The following is a 13,392-nucleotide window of genomic DNA, read 5'->3' on the forward strand; positions in this document are numbered from 1 at the left end:
TAATAAGGTAACACTTTACTTAATGCAGTCATATAACTGCATTTTACATGCCTTCATAATGCATTGTAATGCATTCATAAAGTATAAAAATGGCTATAACTATAAAAAGGCATAACACATTATAGTCATATTTATTGTGCATTATGAATGGGCTCAGCTATAATGCACTATAAATGCCTTCATAATGCATTATAATGGTCAGATAAGCCATTATAGTGCATTATAGATGAGAGCGTCATAGAGCATTCATAATGCATAATGAACCTGGCTATAATATGCTATGCCTTATTATAAGTATTTATAGTCATATTTATAATACTTTATGAATGCATTATAATGCATTCAAATCCCCGATTAGCAAGGCACCACTGACCTACCCTGAGCAAGGTACCGCTCCCAAGCACTGTTCTCCGGGCGTTGAATTAGCTACCCCCTGCTATGTCACGATGTCACATATGGGTGAAATGCAGAGGACACATTTCGTTATGCACTGTGTGCTGTGGTGTATCAACAATGACCACTGATCACTAAATTCTAAATTCTATGTTATGTGCAATTAAAGAACAGATTGCACGAGACTTCTACTATTGCAAAGATGGAACACTTCCTGAAGTGTGACACCTCACGCATGCCCAGCCTCATGATCTCACGTCTCTTTGCTGGTTCCAGCATACTTCCTGGTTGTCCTGTGATTCAATACAGCTTTGTAGGCCTCCTGTTTGGTCCTGGCACTTTCAGTCAGTAAATTTGTCTTTAAATGTAGGGTAATTCAATAGAGAACTAATGCACTATAATAGGTAGATCAATACTAGTTATTGGTTTCAACTTCTCACATAAGATACCTCTGTTGGGACACTGTGGACATGGTTTTTTGGAGACGCCATGCATTTCAGAGATGTTGCAAATCCCTTTTCTGCTTCGACCAGCCAACTGGTCACCTCTTCTGCTTCTCTGCCAACCAGGGTCTGCTGCATTGAACGGCTTTAAGGAGAGGAGGAAATACTAGAGAAAAGGCCAAGCAGATGGTCAGATGGAGTTTAAAACAGCAGGAAATGAGTGGTGAGCTTTTAAAATCTGATTTATTGCTGCCTGGTGTGACATTACAGGATGCCCTCGCCGCTCAGGACAGAGAGGTGATTTTGGAAGTGCTGTGTTTTTCCCATCAATAATAAAACATCTACAGGGACAATCCTTCTGAGCTCCATTCATGTATTAAATTAGCTTGAGTCCAGACAGGCTCACTGTTAGGAAAACATGGGCACAGTGTTTAATTGATTGCTGAGCAGTTGTAATTGTTAGTGTGTGAAGCTGGAAGCAACACAAATGATTAATAGGAACAAATGGTCAACTTCACAGTTAAGCAAAGTCTGAATTTATGTTTTTAGAGATGATTTGTGAATCCTTGGCCTGTTCTTAATTGTTAAATGTCCGTTTCTTCTCCTATAGAAGATTAAAGGCGAATGTGGTTTAGCTCAGACACGTCCCTGAGGAGGCATGACCTGACCAATCAGCTGTTGCGGCAGGGTGCCTCACAGCGTTATGTCTGTGTGTGCTTCTGCGTGTTTGTACTGTATATCACCTTAATTACATCAAGCGAATGACGTACTTTCTTGCTCTGCCTAAACTCATTTTAATTGCATGTGAACACTGCAGCAGTGTGTTCAGACGGCTGGGGGCTGCTCGGAGGAATGGAGCAGCCTTTGGGAGGGATTCTCTAAAAGGATAACCCAATCCAAGGAGGAATCCCAGCCATTTTTGTCCCACTGAAATTATAGGAGTGAAGCTCAGTGTATCAGGGAAGGCCAGGGGAATTGGGACATTCCTTTGTCTTATGGAATGCTTGTTTTCCAAACCGTTCAAATGGAATATTTCAGGAAAGAGACAAGGGTTTGCCAAAAAACAGCAGTACAAATTATATTATTTTGTAAGTGCAAAGTTTGTCCCCCTGGATATGTGAATTTTGGAAAATGTAATGAGCTTATATTCAATATAACAGTAAAAAATACATTGATAAGCAGAATGTAAGGTGTTGTAATATTTATAGATAGTTCTGATTAATTTTGGTATTTGGATAGTTTGCCTACAAAGGACATACAGAGTATTCGTAACATTTCAACAACTTATTAGTTGAGATTCAACAGTTCATATAACATTTGATTGAGTGAGTAGTCAAATTGAATTAAATTATTCTAATATGTAGGTATGTTCATGAATTGTTACCTATACACTGTACACTATGAATTCTGTTAAACATCTACAGACGCGGCAAAACAGCTGAATTGTTGACTCTCAACTAAGTTGATCGAATGTTACAAATACTTTGTTAACCCTCTGTAGGCGGACTATCCAAATAACCTCCACGAAATACATATTATTTAATATGTTCTTACTATACCTAGGCTTAGTTAGCAGTTATATTAAATGGATAATTATGTCATGCATTCATTTAATGACACTGTGTTAGAATACAGAACTGTATCATCATGTCAGTGTTTTTCGTGTTCCTGTATTCCTTTCCTCCGCAACACTTCAATCTTTAAGGCGGTGTGTAACATAGGGGGTCTCCATTTTACACACATCTTTTTTTCACTCGTTTCTCTCTCTCTCTTGCTACCATTTTGATTGTGGACCTGAAAGCAGTTGCTATGTCGACCAGTAGGCACGTCACTATGGTAACCGGGCTGCGCACGGCAAGTCTGCTGATTAGGGAAAGATGTCTGGTGTAGCCAAGCCAACTGATAGAAGGAAAAGAGATGGCGGGGGGGGGGGGGGGGGGGGGTTACGTCTGGCCATAATTTGTGTGTCTGTTTATACAGGATGCATATGACCTGCTCTGCTTTCTTTTATTGGAACATGACTGACGTCTTTACCGGCTTATTATGACCCTCTGAGAAGCTGCTGACTGAATACGGTCCGTAGGTCCTTGCTGGTGTTTTTACTCTCTAAAGGGACAGTGAATTGATATTCATATTTATAGTCTGCCATCCTATCAGCCCTGTAGTCTCAGCTGCTATCCGTCTGTGACAGCCTGTGCTCAGATGGCCCCTGGTGTGCAGTTCACCAAAGGACCAGTAGCGAGAAGAGTCCCTGCAGGCCACCCAGCCATGTCACATGGACAATGCACTGTGGAACACTGTAGCTGCTGCTCTACAAGTGTGTAGGTACTGTGCACCTGTGTGTAGTTAACCGAGACGTGCGCGGTCGCTGGTGGAGTGTGTCGTTACTCTAGACCTGTGCAGTTACTGGTGGAGTGTGTAGTTAATCTTGACCTGTGTGGTTACTCATGGAGTGTGTCGTTACTCTAGACCTGTGTGGTCACTGGTGGAGTGTGTAGTTACTATGAATGCCAACATTCATTGAGTAATTAGATGAGTGTGGCCTTTGTGGAAATTAGCAATCACTGCTGAGTGATTCACTGTTTAAGGTGGTATGCGGAGAGTGGTGGGGTCTGGGGTGTCGCTGCCCCCTCTGCCCTTAGCCTGACTTAGCAGTGTGTAATCCTGCAGTCGTGTGCTGCCTCTCTGGGCTGGCTGCCCAATGTATGGGCTCTTAAACAACAACACCACCAGTCAATACACAAATCAGGACTGTTGAGGGCAATTAAAAAGGTTGTCTTACCTCTAGTACTGCTTCCAGTGACATCCCATTTCTCCAAGTTCCAGCCGAGAAACTAATTACAAGATTTAATTAAAGTGCAATGCGAGAGAGAGAGAGAGAGAGAGAGAGAGACAGAGAAACAGAGAGACAGAGAGAACAGAAAGAGGGAATGTGAAAGAGAGAGAGAGCCATCTCTCTTCCACTGACCCCAGCCAGTCTATCATCACGTCCAGAACAGTAATTACATCTCCTTTTTTATTTATATCAAAGTTAAATAAGATTATGAAGCTTATACAACAATAATAAGCAGAATCCCTATATTTGCTGATTGCTCAGATAGGGGATTAGTTGAGCATTGTTGCTGTAAGAAATGAGTAAGAGCTTGATTGTGTAGTATGTGATGAGCATTTCCTGATGCTGTGTAAGAGGTGACAAGTACTATGATTAACTTCATGTGTGGCTTAATCTACTGAAGAGCATATTTGCATATTTTAAAGAATATTAGAATCTTCGGGACGATTAAAATAAGTCTGTGGTTATTCTCACTGTTGTCTCTTTTCCTTTTAGTTGGCTTTTGGTTCCCTTCATCCTTTGTCTTTCCCCCTGCTTGGCTCATTGTACCTGTTCATCCATACCTCTCCATCTCTCATGCTCCCTCTTTTTTGTGTCACAAACTCTGTCCCTCTCATTAAGGAATGGAGATCCCGACCCCATTGGCCGATGCGCAGATGAGGCGTGTCACGTGATTGTCAGAGTGGGCTTGCCGTTACCTTCATCAGATGTTACAGATCATGCTCGGTGGCAGAGGCTAGTAGAGGGAGATTGCTGACATGTGTGTGTTTGTGTTGTTAGTCCCTTAGTGGGTGTTACTGGTATGAATGTGAGTGGAGTGAACAGATAGGGGGCCAATTTAGAAAACCCCCACTGCTTCAGTCATGGGACGTTACCGAGATGCTGAAAGCTGTGAGCCTAGTGTCAGCAGCAGCCTGTTAAAGATGTATCTCTTTTGTTACCTTATTTTCTCTATTTGCATTTTCTTAATGAGCACATGAAATAATAATTGAAAAGCACGTCCTCTTAAATAGTAAATACGCTGATGTAAAATTAGTCTGCTGTCATCTCACTTTAAATTCATTTTTGTTGTTGTTTTTCTGTCTGCAATGCTGAAAGTTAAGGCTGATTGAAAAGCTGCATTTTGAGGCTTTGAGGGGTAATGTCATCACGCAACACGCAGGGTCCTGCTGTGCGTGCTGTTAATATGCTCAGTGCCCGGGCCTTAATGGCATCGGCCTGAAATGAGGGGCTGGCTCACGGCCGTTTCCCATGTGTCGCTTCGGCCCGACAGTAAACTAGTGTCATTAGAACCCCGGTCGGGCCGCCCGCCACGCCCCCACGGCACGGTTCACATGCCGTGTCCTCTCCTAATGTTCTCGTCCTTGGTTCTCTGAATAGGGCCGCTAATGCACCTTGATTGTGTGCATCAAGGATGTATAAGAGAGCGAAACAAAATGGATAGTCGCCGCGACGTCAAGGGATGTATAAGATCCAATTTTGCCCACGGGGTATTATTTGTTTGCACATCGCAGCGGTATTAAAAGGGTGGGCTTTGCCGGTCACGGTCGGAATGGCTCGCCCATCTAAATGGCTCACGCACACCCGGCTTATCAGGAATGCATTGATCTGCATTTGCTAACGATGCCGACTTTGATGGCGCGACCGGCGCTGCTTTCCGAATCGCTCGGCTCATAACGGCATGTACTCTGACATTTACATTTACACTTTCCTGGGGTTTATGCGTGTCTTGGCTTCGAAAACAATATAAGATTTATGATCTATGAGTGTGGAAGGAAATAACATACACAACACAGACACACGCGCGCGTGCATGGATGGATCTGCAGGAAGACACTCAGCAGCCAAGAAGCTAATTCCTGAAGATCAGGATTGGCCTGGCGGGGGGGGGGGGGGATTGGTGCCTGAATGTTCAGGTTAGCCAGCAGCAGCAGAAATGGGCCGTGTTTTGTTCCAGTTTCTGTGTCCAGACAGCTGTCTAAGCCCCTCCCTCAGCACACTGGCTGTTATCAGCTCCTCAAGAGCTAAGGGATCCCAGCGAATGAGATGTGTCTCTGCTTTGTTCCATTGTGCTAATGCTGCCGCCCTGGCCCCCACGGCACCCCTGCCAACGCACACACCCTGCTACCTCACGCCTAGGCTGGGCGGCGCATGACTGATGTCTCCCCAGGGGGCTAATATTTTAGAGTTTGTGTCCATCAGTGCCTTGGCCTGGGGCAGCAGGGTTGACAGTAAGTGCTCTCAGCATCATAACATTGATTCATCTCGACTGTGACACACGTGAGGCGGGTGAGCGCTCGTCCGTGGGGGGGAAGCATGAGCGGGCATCGAACGTGGTGGGCGAAGACGGAAAGAGGAGGAGCAGGGAGTGTGTCCTGCATCTTCCCACGGTCACCGTGCAGCGTCTCTGCGTGCGGCGTGGGGGTATGTCCATGTCTCCCTGTCCCCTGGCCTTTTATCACACGCACACGGCTACTTTTACACCCCACGCAGGTAAATTCAACCTTCGGGATGTTTCTCCACTGCAGGGACGGGAAGAGGTGGGCAGTGGGCGTCTTCTTACCAGCCCAGCCCCGCTGAATCCCTCCTGAACCCCTATGCTTGCTCCTCTCTGTGACGTCTTTACTACATACAGGATGGAACAAGAAGAAGGCTCTTTGAACCCCGGTGACCAGGGTTTGCATAATAAGCAATCAAAATGTCACCTCACCCCAGCCATCGCATTTCTCCTCGTGCGGGGCTGCCGTCATTTTTTTCTTGTCAGCAGAAGGCAATTTGCCGTATTGTGATTCATCCAGAAAGCTTGGCAGTGAGTGCGTCTGATAGGTCATTTCTCCCCCACCCGTGCCCCCGCTCCTTTGGTCCTTCACAATACCAAGGGGTTCAAATTCGCCCCCCTCATCGCTGCAGAACCAAGCCCCCACTCCCCACCCCTGGCTGCTAAATTAGATAAAGGGGTTGTGCTGCAAGGCCCCTGATTAATAAAAGATGCGGTAGTCCCTGCGGTGGCCTTTCTGGGGAGCACAGACAAGGCAGGGGACAGACAATGCCTTCTGCACTCGCACAATGGTCAGGAAGTGGGAAGAATGGCACATCATGGAAATATAACATTTTAAACCTCACCTCCTGTACCTCCTTCATGAAAGCTAGTACGCATCATAAAGCCTAAAGTCTCTCTCTTAAAAACAGGAAAACAAATTTTATGTGGCAAGCAGGTGTGCATATGGACTTATGCTGTCCTGTGCTGTCAGTCTGCTGTAGGTTGAGGGTCGTGTTTGAAAGCCACGTCCTGCACATTCTAGAGCGTTTTCATTTCTGTATTTGTAACCTTGGCGTGAAACGTAGACTGGAGAAATCTATTTATCTATCCTTCTTGAAAGATAAAGAGAGATGCACATCTAGACAGATGAATAAAGTGGATTTCTGTGCTACAGGGCTGAGGATGCTCTGGGTGCATGATGCCGTGTGTCATTCATTAAACTCACTGTAGCGTAATGGCTTTGTGAGGATATTCTCATATGAAAGCTTGCATAATACAGATTCCCTATAGAGACAGCAAAGAGAAGGGTAATATAAATGACTTTTGCAAAGAAATGCTTCACAAAGGTTCAGGTTGTTCATTTTGTTATAGCTGAATAAAAGAGAAGAACATTTTTTTAAAAGATAGCTGGAGATATTAGCTAGTGCAGATACAGATAGTGAGGTGCAACCAAGTCAGCAGAGATGCAGGACTACAGTACTGTATATGTGAGCATAGACCTGCAGGATCATGTATGCAAACAAGAACCAAGAGACAATGGAAGGCAGGCAGCTTCATCTGTTCTGTGTCCCTTTGCTGTTAAATGAAGCTTCTCCTTCTGTTTTCCATCTGTTTTCCTCCTTTGTTATAGGCTTAATGAGTTTCATGTTCTCATCCTCTGTTCTCTTCCTCTGTTGTGAGTTTAATGTTCTTTCTCCACCCTCCTCCCTTGCACTATGATCAATCTTCCCCTCTGTTCTCCATCTTTTTCCTTCTTTATTATAAATGTAATGTTCTCCTCCTCTGAACTCTTCCTCTCTTGTAAGGTTAATGTTCTCCTTCTCTGCTCTCCTCCTCAGTTCTAAGATAAATCATCTCCTCTGTTCTCCATCTGTTTTCCTCCTTTGTTGTAAGTTTAATGTTCTCTTTCTCTGCTGTTCGTTCAGTGTTCTCATGCTTTGTTCTCTTCCTCTGGTTGTGAGTGTAATCTTCACATAACCTGCGCTAAGTGATGTTTTGAATTCCCCGCAGGATAATGTCAGCCCAAGGTCAGTTCGGTAGATTGAGAATGGAGGACACAGACACGCCTGTCTTCCGTAAATAAACAAAACCATTCAGATACACTTTGTCACAGGGAAAATGCAGTTAGGATAATCCAATAGAACAGAGAGCTCCTACTCATAAAGGCCATCAGATGCTAACAAATAGAGCACATTCATACAATCAAAGTCATCCCAAACTATGTTTCACATAAAGACACTCTTACACATTATCTCCCTTGGATCTAGATGACCCATAGATCACTCCTGTAAATGCTACAGACCGCTTTAAGCTGCCCTTTCTGGTATGAATAACTGGCCCCATCACATAATAATTTAGCTGCTTGAACTAATTAAGTTTGGGTATGAGGATGTGAAAAATGAGCTGTACAAAAAGCTTTCATGTTTTCTCCAAATATATAATTAAAAGAATAATCATTTCTTATTCTTGTTGTTATTGATAGTGATGTCATGGACTATGTAACCACTTCGATTTTGAGACATTTTCCTCTGATTCAAACACACACATAACCTTTTCTGCAAATCACATTGTCTTAATTAGCTGCCACAGTTACGTCTTCGGCAATGTGACCCTGCACTGGAAAAGCAGTTTTTTGAAAATGGATGGTCTTGCATATCTGAAAGCTTGTTTATTTATGGTGTCTTTTTCAGGATGTTTGTTGTGCCCTTTCCTTCGGAAGATACTGATGATCTGGTAGATGTACTTCTAATATTGATGTTTGTCCTGTATCACAAGCCTGAAATGCTTTTGCCTGGAAGGGGCCCTTCTGGGTGGAGTCAGGAATTCCGGCCACGCTGAAATATGAAAATACTTTATTTAAGCTTTGGCTGTAGGACACTCCATTTTCTTCCTATAGCAACATTTTCTTCCCATAGGAACATGAATAACTGAGGGTTCTTGGTCATTCTTCATTTTTTTGGGGGCAGAACAGTATATCATGAGTATTTGGCAAACATATAAATTATATTAAGGTGTGTTTTTAAGCAATGGCATGTGCCCTTTTCTGTGTCTAGGCACAAGTGAAAATACTGCCAGCTGGACCTGCAGAACCTGAGTGCTGCCAATACTGTGTGTATAATACATTCCAGCCGGCCCCCCAGTCCCAACTCCCCTTGCTCTTGCTGAATCATTGCTGGCCTGTCACTCAGATGCAGGGGTGGGGTGTGACTCTCGTTTGGGCCTGGAGCTAATTACAGCGCAGTTGAGCACGACAAAATAAATTTGCAACACTGCTAATTTCGTGGCCGCAAAAACAATCACTCTTGGTAGGCACCCCAGGGCATGGCAGCAGGGTGGGGTGTGTGTGTGTGGGGGGGGACTCTGGGGAAAAGGGATGCTGAATGTCTTCCAGAAATCATGGCTGTTGCTGCTCGGCCCTCTTCCACGGAGCACCAACAAGTCTTACGTGTGACTGCGCCCCCCCCATCCCTCCACCAGATGAGGCTGGCACCAGATAGGCACCATGTTGCTTATTTAAAATTTTTATACCGTAATTGTCGCATATAAAACTTCATGTGCCTTGGAATTATAGTTGTTTCTCACACTCTGGCATGGTTACTTGGGCAGACTCTTTGTTGGGTATTTGCCTAGAAAAAGGGCAGTATTTGTTCAGATGATGTTGTTGGTTGTATCTTGGAAGTCTCCTGTGTCTGTGTTCTGCTTGAGCCCCCCGTCATACTGTTCTGATTCCGTTTGTTTCTAGGAACAGACATTTGACACCGCTATCTTGTGTTTTGTCTCCTCTCAGATTTAATTCTTCTTCACCAGCAACACGATTGAGCAGCAAAAACGCTGAGCTCTCCTGTGGCCCGCTGGTATGCTACATGATTTTTGAACTAACAACAGAAAAGTTTGGTGTGTATTTTCTGTTGAACACCAGACATTGTTTTTCCACTGATTCTTCTGGCAAAACAAAACAGCTGACATATTAACAGCACTCTGATCACTGCAGCTGTGCGGAGGGGGGGGGGGGAGTTAGGTCGATTCCAAGGGCCCCTGAGTGACAGGGCCCCTAAAAAATTTGGAGAATAACTGGATTGATCTGGACTGGGGGCCCAATATGGGGGCCAAACTCTGTTCGCAGGTTTTGCTGTCATTTACACCACTATCCCTCTCTGTTCCACATCAGTAACCTCTATTACCAAACTCTAATACAGTAAAAGTACTGAAAACACATAGAGAGATACGTGATGCTCCTGTCTCGATCTGTCTGCCACTATAGTCATGTGCTTACTTTTGCCTGATGTTGTGTTTTATTGTTGTGTGCTGAATTGTTGTGGTTGAAGTTCATGTTTGGATATGCAGCTCTGATTATATGTTTTACCTGCATACTGCTGCTTGTATAGTTAAGAATGTGAAAATATAGGTATTGTGTGTGAGAAATGGATGGTTGACTTGGGGGAGGGATCGTTGCAGCTAGTGGTATGTGCTAGTGTTCAGTGTATAGAATGTTCTCTTCTTGGTTAAGTTCTACAGTTCTCCATGGTAGATCATATACTTGGAGTAATCCAGGAACCCCTCTGTAAATAATCCCCAACTTAAACAGAAATGATGAATGACAGGATGACAGCATTGTGCCAGGATATTGCCCAACAAAATTCCCGTAGAGTGAGCTACAGTTGTATATCCATTATGAGACCTTGGATGTCCTTAATCTTCACTACAGACCCTGCTTGGGCAAGCTTATCCCTTGTCCCTCAGGTACTCTCCATACTCTAGGCCTGCACCAGAACAACACCAGTGCAATATTGTCAAGACTATTCCACTCAAATTGAGAAAATCTTGTAGCATCCATCCAGCTCAGGATTAATGGTATCCAAGACCGTTAGTATTCAGCTTCAGTAGTATTCATGCTTAGTTGTATCCAGGTCCAGAACAGCAGTAATAATACTGTTTGTGCTTTGTAGTAGTCTCCTTGGTACAGTTCTTGCATTCCAGGACCAGGACTCCAAACTTCTAGGTCCCAAGCAAACCCATATATCATTCAGTCAGGAAATGGCTCTCCGCCTTGCAACCCTGATTGACTTGAAATACTACAATTCATTCAGCAGAAGCTTTGTGTCCAGAGATGTGGTCCAGAGAAACCAGCGTCAGTATGTACTTAGTCCCACGGTCCAGTCGTAACTCTCCACAGGTACAATACTGTACTGACGGCCATCATCAATGGAAAGGACACTCAGTGCTGCCCATACTGTTCTTAAAGTTTCACAGCATCATTTTTTTTTGTAATTTTATGATCCTAAAAAGGGCATTTCCTGATCTGTTAAGGAGCCACAATGTGTTGGAGAGAATTCAGCAAAGATTTTATAATAGAGCCTCGCCACCATTCAAATTTACAGTCTTGAGTGTTTAAGCATTACAGACAAACCCCGTTCAAAGTGTGACTGTACGCAAGAGTATCAGAACAAGGTAGTGATTAAAGAAGGAAACAGTGCTCTTCCCCACTCACCTGCAGAAACAGCACATCTGGATGTCCACCTTGGTGACGGACGTGAGCTCTATAGTGGGCATTTGTTATCTCATGTGTGGGAATCCATTCAGCTCCAGCACTCATCGTCTTCCCATCCCAGGTTCTATATTTCTCCTCATCTGTCAATTACAATGGAAACACCCCCCATGCTAATAAACGTGGAGACGCGTAATTCCTCTCGTTAGAAACCCCCCCAACGAGAAACGGCTTACGCTGCATTTCCTCAGTCCCAGTAGTCCCTTCTGCATAGGTGGTCCAGACATGCTTTGCTCCCTCCAGCTTCCTATCTTATTCCCAAAGATAACCTTACCTTTTTCTCCACCTCTTTTCCCTCTCTCTGAGGTAGGAGCTCCTCTCCTTTTCCTCTCTCTCTCCTTCTCCCTTAATTCTTCTTCTCCGCAGCCTCCCTCCATTGCTCCTCCCATCTCTGAGCTGCAGGCTTGAGACAGATTGCTCCCACAATGGTTGATCAATATGGGTATTGATCCGCTGGCAAAATGTTTATAAATTCCTCCCGGGCAGCGGCAAAGTAGAGGGAGAGAAAGCAGGAGATTGCAAGGTTGGGAACAATGGCATTCGAGCATGGCAAAACAGGAAGTGCCCCTGATTGGCTGCCCATCTGCCCGCCCTGCCAGGAGAAACCCAGCACACTCCATCTGCCTACATTATTGTTCTCTGTGCCTCCCAGCTCCCACAGTGAAACTTTCCAGCCCAAGAGAGCGGCAACGCAGACGAAAGAACGTCACTTGAGTGTCTTTCTCAGCTAGATGCTGGCTGCCAGCCATTTCGTGACACCTCCCCGCCCCCCCTTTTTCCCACAGATCTCAATTTGCATAAATTAGCAAGCCAGAGGCGGTGCCAGTGTCTTAACGAGGGCTGTCATTTAATTTCCTGCTCTCCTTGCCAAGCGTACGCATGCTGTGGGGCACTAACCTGCCTCCTTAACCTGACTCAGCCCCTGCCTGTTAGCCCTGCCAACATCCAATCCCCACCCCTTGGATGGAACTCGGCCAACCTGGCAGGTGTGGGAATTTTCTGTCCTCCTCTACAAACCTCCTGGATCTGACAGCATTTAAGAGAACATGTGATACCAAGCTGGAAGGTGAAGATTCTGCGTAAGCATGTGGTGAGTTTTCACTAGCAGACCAGATGTGAGCTCCACACAGAAGTAGAACTGCTGTTCCACACCCTGCGCTTGGAGCCCTGCCTAACAGCAGCTGAGTACTTTCTTTAGGCAGCAGTATGTTTGTGGTCAGAAGCTGGTTGTTATAATGTTGTAAAGTTTCATACCAGCGAGATGACAGCTGAAATTAGGAAATTAGTAGCTTGAAAGTTGTTGCGGAGATCAGAAAGTGTCAAATGAGTACTGAAAAAAACACTAATGTTGCTGCTTTGGAAATAAAGGAACATTATAGTAAGAAAGCTGAGTGAGTGAATAAGATGTGATGGGGTTTAACTTAGTATTTGTGTTTGTGCTGCCCTTCACCTTAGTGAAGTGAAACTTTTCCTGGTGTAGCTGCCCTGAGGACTGTTCCTCACTACTCATCATTTAACAGCAACCCGAGATTCACAGAACGGGTCTCTCAAGAATCTATATTTTGGCTTTGGCCATCCAAGCACACTTGTTATTTGTTGCTCTCTAGCCTTGAATAAATCCCAAAGCTCATTGGCTTATTTTATTTTCTAAATTATTCTTTGCATTGTAGCAAATGAGTTTTTCCAAAAGCCCCTAGGAGCTGTCATCTCCCGCTTCAGTGCTTCAAGCCCCCCCACCCCACCTCTTTTGGCCTCACAGATTTGCTCCTGTGTGATGTGAGCAGAGTGGAGGTTGCAGTACGAGCTCTCTCAATATGAGACTCTCACTGTCTCTATGCTACAAATGAAAAGCAGTAGCATTTTCTTCCCAAGAAGTCGAGGCCTGAGAGGACACGCTTCACATAAAAATCTGTTTCCGC

The 13,392-nt window shown here is 44.6% G+C and overlaps 1 long non-coding RNA gene across 3 annotated transcripts; it reads right to left on the reverse strand.

Annotated features, from left to right (window-relative positions):
- Window positions 1-7,262: 7,262 nt before the first annotated feature.
- On the reverse strand, window positions 7,263-12,224 carry LOC111858183 (uncharacterized). 3 transcript variants are annotated; one of them, XR_002841530.2, is made up of 3 exons: window positions 11,748-12,224; window positions 11,417-11,556; window positions 7,263-11,227 (listed from the first exon to the last, which is right to left on the reverse strand). It is a non-coding gene; the product is annotated as an uncharacterized lncRNA (long non-coding RNA). The 3 variants fall into 3 exon arrangements; XR_011982160.1 differs by having other exon boundaries at window positions 7,263-8,762; window positions 11,748-12,221; XR_002841529.2 differs by having other exon boundaries at window positions 7,263-11,556.
- Between the last annotated feature and the right edge of the window lie 1,168 nt (window positions 12,225-13,392).

This window comes from Paramormyrops kingsleyae, chromosome 13 (assembly GCF_048594095.1).
Source record: "Paramormyrops kingsleyae isolate MSU_618 chromosome 13, PKINGS_0.4, whole genome shotgun sequence".
NCBI lineage: Eukaryota > Metazoa > Chordata > Actinopteri > Osteoglossiformes > Mormyridae > Paramormyrops > Paramormyrops kingsleyae.